Genomic DNA, 6,584 nt, shown 5'->3' on the forward strand with positions numbered 1-6,584 from the left:
TTGGCATATTAGGTACTGTGGAACAAATTAAAAAATTTTACTATAAATATTTAAAGGTATTCTTAAATATTTATTATTTTCTTTATTGATAATACTTTGAACATAATCAATAATGATGACCACGCAGAAAGCACATAGATGAAGTATTGTGTTACGGAGATGAGACGTTAACATTTCGAAAGATTAGCCCAAAATCGGTTAGACTGAAAGGCTACCGTGCGACAAAAACACATCTTTCGAGGACTGTTGCACTAAGAATGTTGAAGATTATTGATTTTTTAAGGATTTTTTTTTTAAAAAAAGCAGCTGCTTAGCACATACAAAGATGAAATAAATAATAAAAGGAGAATACGGAAAATAGGCTTCATAAGGATCTATAAGGAATGAATGATAATATTGTATGGAAGAATGTAGGATATGTTATGATATAACGATATGATATGATACCACAGATTTCATCAGGTCATAGATGAGTAAAGACAACAGTTGATAAGTGCGCACCAACAAAAAGCATTCCATTTTCAGTTGCCGATGCAGCTCTTATAACGCTTGAGTAATTACTAAACCTCATCTCCATTAAGTCAATAAAATTTACATTTGAACTCTGCTTAATTGACATAAAATATTTTAACATTTATGAAATGGTCTGGCTTCTTAACTTTATTGTTAGATTTTATCTTTTAATTGGTCCCTTGCAGTCTATTACTGAACTATATTGCTTTTATAATGCAATATTTCAATAAACTATTATTATATTATTATTGAACACATTTAATATACATGTATTTTTTTTATCAGTTTAATATATAATAGTTATATAAAGTAGAGAGTCTTATTTCTGTTTATCATATACAGATATGTATCCAATTAGCCCCGCATTTAATTTATTACTTCTTTCGGAGAATATCGGTAGTTAGAATTTTTTATGTTACAGAGATAGAATCTCTTAATTGTTGTAAGAATATTCAGGTTAGGTGCAGTTGGAATAAGGGCCTTATGCACAAAAGCCCACTTGAGTTCAAATAATGGCGCGTTGTGATGCCACGGTTAAAGATGTTTTCGCGTCGGGACATGAAGACTATCCAAACATTTATAAAGATCCAAGCTATGAGCGCATGGACAATGTCGAAAAGAATAGACACGACTCCAGAAATATTAAGTTAACTGAATGTATTTTTTTATACATAATAGTATGAAGTGAGTACTTACTTTTAATCAAGTGATGTTTGGAATTGAGATGTTATTTTATTTAAGTTCCCCGGCACGGTATATTGGCTACTGCTTAACCTCTCATCTAATCAACTGTTAAAAACCTTTGAAATCATTTTAAATCATATACTCTCATTCTGTTCATCCCACTGTATCACTCAGAGCATACAAATGCGATTTCATATGGCAATGTTACCTTAATTCATTGCATTGGCTTGAGTATCGAGTTTAAAGGACCAGACACTGGAAACGTTGTACGCGAAATAAAGTAACATAATTTCAACAATATGCGAGCAGTGAACCCCCCGAAAAATCAGACACAAAAACATAAAATTTTGAACCCTTATTTTTCAAACTGAAAAGCACAGAAAAAACAACAACAAAGTACGCTTTACTCTATGCAAACAAATACACGTGCGGCACACACAAATACAAACAAAGAAAACCAAAACAGAAACAGAAACAATAACAGAGAAACCGAAAAGTAGACAGAAGTCGTACGGCAGGACTAACCACGGACAACGTTGAGCAGGGTTCGCACAGGAAAAGGGATGCAAAATCGTTACCCTTGTGTGTGCAACAACGCAGTGGAGTGTTATTTCCAGCATTTTTCTTCTATCCGAAGTTTTTTTTTTGTACTGTCAAAATTCGTGCCAAAACAAACGCAAGGAATATTTTCTCTGATTAGATACAATTCGATTGCAATGAGAACGGTACGACAGTGTATGCACTTCGTGTGTGAATTGGTGTAAATTAATTAACGAATTTTACGCGCTGAATTTATTTAAAATATACGAAAAAGTACAAATATTTAATAAAATATACAAAATTTCATTTCCTGCTAATGGAAAATTGAATGAAAATGCTTCATGCCGAAGAAAATTGTGCGGAAATACACAAACAAAAAGAAAATTCGAAGAAATTCAGCTTCTTTGTTTACAAATGTCACTGTGTGGAGCAGTGACTACGCGTGTGTGTGTATGTGTCTTTGCTCACTTGAGTTTGCGAAAGTGTTAGTGTATTGGTGTTAAGTTTAGTTTGTTTTTATTGTCAAATCTATATGTATTTTTGACAATTACCGGTCTATTGGTATCGGTCTATTGACCATTACTCAGTCATGAATGAACTCGATAATGTGAGTTTAGCCGGTAACAACAATGAAGAATCTGATGAAGAAGTTATCGAGAGTATGCAACTGCTGGAGGGCAACTATCAAGTCCTCCGCCAGTGGGTACCACCAGCACCAAACTATTGGAATGCTCCACCGAAAGCAATTATTAAATCTGCTGAAGTGAGGTAAAGTAAAAGAACTATACTAATTATTCTCTTGAAGGTTATGAATACTTTCCAGGTTCCTTCAACTATCGCTAGTATTTTTTGAGTACAATGTAATATATTTTAAAATAATATAAAGTGACCAAGGATTTCTAACTAAGAGATTGTATGTTTCTTGTTTAATTTCATGCTAATTTACACAATTTTTGTACTCTATTAATCACTTTGTGCTTTTGAAAACAAATGTAAAGACAACATGCTTCAAATTATGATTTCAATTAAGTTATTATTTTAGTATAATGTCTGGTCTTTATCATTAGATGAGGAATATAGTCTTATTCAAATGTAGTACCGTATTGCATCGTTTCGGTGTCATTTTTGATAGCTTGTCCGTACATGGGCGGTGACTTGGCCACAACTTGATAGATGTTTAACTTAAAGTATCAAGATTTTGTGGATTGTTCACATCAGTATGATTTTTTCCATAACACCAAAACAAAAGAGTTCAGTTGTAAAACAACATAATATCTCGGGGGGTAATCAACAGCAACACGCAAAATATACTGTTCTGATAATTTCTATCGTAAAAAAGACAAAACAGCATGTGTTGTTTTGTTCTGGATTGTGGTACCATCTGCCACATCTCCCACATTCTAAGCTTGAATTGCACAGTAAAAAATTGATGATTTTGTAGTTATAGCGATAACAATTGGTAGTTTGTCTCTCATATTCATCTTTTTTAAAAAAGTAAAGATCTATCACAGCTCCAGGCTAAATGCTACATCACATGATGAACTTTGTGGGTACACAAGAGTACGGGTCTATTATATCTGCAGGCCAAATGCCACATTATTTGATGACTTTTTGTGGATAGATCATTATTTGCAAAAAAAGTACTGGTCTCTTATATATCCAGATTAAATGCTTCATCATACAGTGAGTTTTTAAGGATACAATGGTCTTTATGGGTTTTCACTACAATATTTTTAATTACTGACATATCTATTAAACGAAAATCTATTAAGTGAAAAGTGAGAAATCTTCAAGGCAAGAAATCGACATCATTTTTACAGTAGGCGGTTAATATCTTAAAATGACAAGCTCTATACTGAATGCTTTGAACTATATTTCTGTTTTATCTATATTACTAAAATACTGCTTCTAAATTAGACCAATGGAATGGACAATCCTTCTTAAGGAACTTCTATTTCTTCGACATATTATTCTTATTTTAATAATATGAATTGCATAAATGAATATTTTTCAAAATACCGTACAAGACTCATCCGATCATGTATATTAAATACTAAAAATTTATTTATTTTATTTGTGCCAAAAATGGCTTTAAATAAATAAAGAAAAAATAATTCCTTCTAATTTTAAGTCCTAAACTCTACAATTTCTGTCTCAAGTACTTCTCCCATAAAAAATTCCTATAAAAAATTGCATATAAATCAATAATATCGGATTCTCTTTTTATTCGAAATTATTTTTGAATCCATTGCAGCAGCCATTCCTGGCTGACTTCCCATGATAACAGTTTTTATACTTCAGACTAATGCAATTGAATGCTCGATTTGCCAATAATCACTGGCATACGTTCGGCAATAAATCAGATTTGGCGATATTTTTTGTATTGTTAAGGTTTTTGTGTCTTCATCTGCACATTTGATGGTAGTAACCCAACAGGCAATATTAATCATGTCCATGACACAAATGTTGCACCGGTAAATAAGAAGAAAATTATTCGAGGATGGAATAATTTTCGATGGAACGTTTCCTCCGAATGGCTTGAAATTTTGAAGGGTTCATCACTTAATCGAAATTGAAGCCTTTCATATATTTTTTATAGCAAAAACAAACAATTCAATTGTTCTCTTGCGTTTTGTAATTTATCTTTGCACAAAGGCGAAGATGGAAACGCATATCACTTTTAACCGCAAATGTTGTAAACAAAATTACAACAGAGATGACTTCAGATAATGAAACCAAATGTAAAGGTAGACAAAACGGAAATATGCTACGCCGATAAAAGACAATAAAACATTCTGATATGAATGACAAAAGATAACAAAAGACACGAACGCAATTGTTGCATGTAAAAGATACAAGATACATTAGGAAATTAAAACAAAAACAAAAAAATCAAAAAAAGTTATAGCTGAACTTATCGTTTGCATGGTTGACAAAGTTTAGCTCCTATACACTTAACAATTGATTTTTACAGAGCAATTGGCAACACTGTTTTTGCAATAAATAAATTAAAAATTCAACATTCGATTTTTGCAAATTTTTAGACTTTAAATTTAAACGAAATATTGATGAAGCAAAACGCAAACGGATTAACTTCTAGCAAACTGACAGATCAAATTTTTTAGTTCAACAGGCTTTACAAAACATGAGCCAAAACCATGCTGACATCTATTACAGGGTTAAAGAACTTGGAGCTGTCTCTGATTCTATGAAGTAAGGATTTCTTATTCAAGCCATGAGAGAGCTTTGCAAACCGTATAAACTAGTGAACGTTGTAAACACTAATTTGGCTATAGTCAAAAGAAGGTCAGAACAATCTGAAATCTGAAATCATTACTCATAAGGGACTGTGACAATATACTACCATATTTACTCTTCAGAATCAATTCCATATGGCCTAATATAACAGAGAAGAACTATATTCTCTAAGTCATCCCAAGTACCTGCTTACGTTTTTACTTCTATTATTATGGACCATACACCAGGTTACTTAGGTATAAGAAGAATATACACATCTTAAAGTCGAAATAGCACAAACTAGTGTTAAAATAAATGTCGGTAATACCAATTTTACAGAATAAAACAACAGGTTTGATGAAATTGTGTCCTTTTAATATTTGGAATGGAAAACTGACAATAGCAGTAGGAAAAGTGACAAATCATTATTGCTGCATAACTTACCAATTACGGTTTAAACACACAGTTTCACATCAAACTCCTATCCAAAAAATCAGAGATAATGCTGTGCAATAGTCTTTTGAAAACTATTTTACGTATATTTCTTCCGACACAATTAAAACACAAGAGGTCCAAGATCGTCATCGCTGGACCATAAATAGGATAAATGCACAATGTGACAGATCAATGTGAATGATGCATGATGATATCAACAGTAGGAAGTCTGGTTAATTTTCGATTTAGCTTATTATTTCTTATTCAATTAGAAATTATATCCTCACAATTTGATTTTATTGAACTGTTAATCAAATAAAAACATTTAAAATTTTGAGATGAAGGAGATGTTCCGTTATCGGTCTTCCAACTTTCCGTGAGAAAATATTTTATCACTGATCGATGCATTAATGTCTCTGACTTTTTATAATAATATTATACTTATTTTCCATTTTCAACGCACATTTTACACTCTTTCGCTATACAATAAGATTGGCCCTCTGAAATAATTGTGGTGTGAATTTATATAACATCCCTGGCTAAGTAATTAAATCATAATTTTAGTTGTGATGCAGCGCATATCAATGAAATAAAATTGAGTTTGTCTTACAACTTTCATATTATTATTTTATCATTTGAATTTTATGAAGTTTGATAGAAACACTATTTCAATGCATAAATTTAATATTCATGCAACTTTTTTTTGCTTTGTTTATAGAGCAAAGAAGACTCACACCAAATCCATTCCCAACAGAATTTCAGTTTTATGACATTCGCCGTTGCCATATTCATGCAAATTATGGAGCTCCAAATGCAGTCCTCATGCAATGGTGCAGTGATTGCAGTAGTTGTGGAAACTATTGCTTTCGTCTTATTACTGTCGGATACAATTCTCAACTTAAGTATGCAAATTGAAAATTTATTGTTTCAAAAAAGTGCAAAAAACAATGCAAACATTGATTTTACATTTTCATAAAACAATAATACTTCTTCTTTCTGCTGTAATCCAGCACTCGCCTGGGGATAAAAATATTTCTGGTACTGCATTAAGTAGAAAACTACTTTCTTTCGTTCGCAAAAAAAAAAATTCAAATAAATTTCACATTATTTTAAGAATATTTCTGGTAACAATTGCAATTGGCACGTTGTCATTCGTAGTCAAGCGAAAATTGAAA

The sequence above is a fragment of the Teleopsis dalmanni genome, chromosome 2, assembly GCF_002237135.1.
Source record: "Teleopsis dalmanni isolate 2A chromosome 2, ASM223713v2, whole genome shotgun sequence".
Lineage (NCBI taxonomy): Eukaryota > Metazoa > Arthropoda > Insecta > Diptera > Diopsidae > Teleopsis > Teleopsis dalmanni.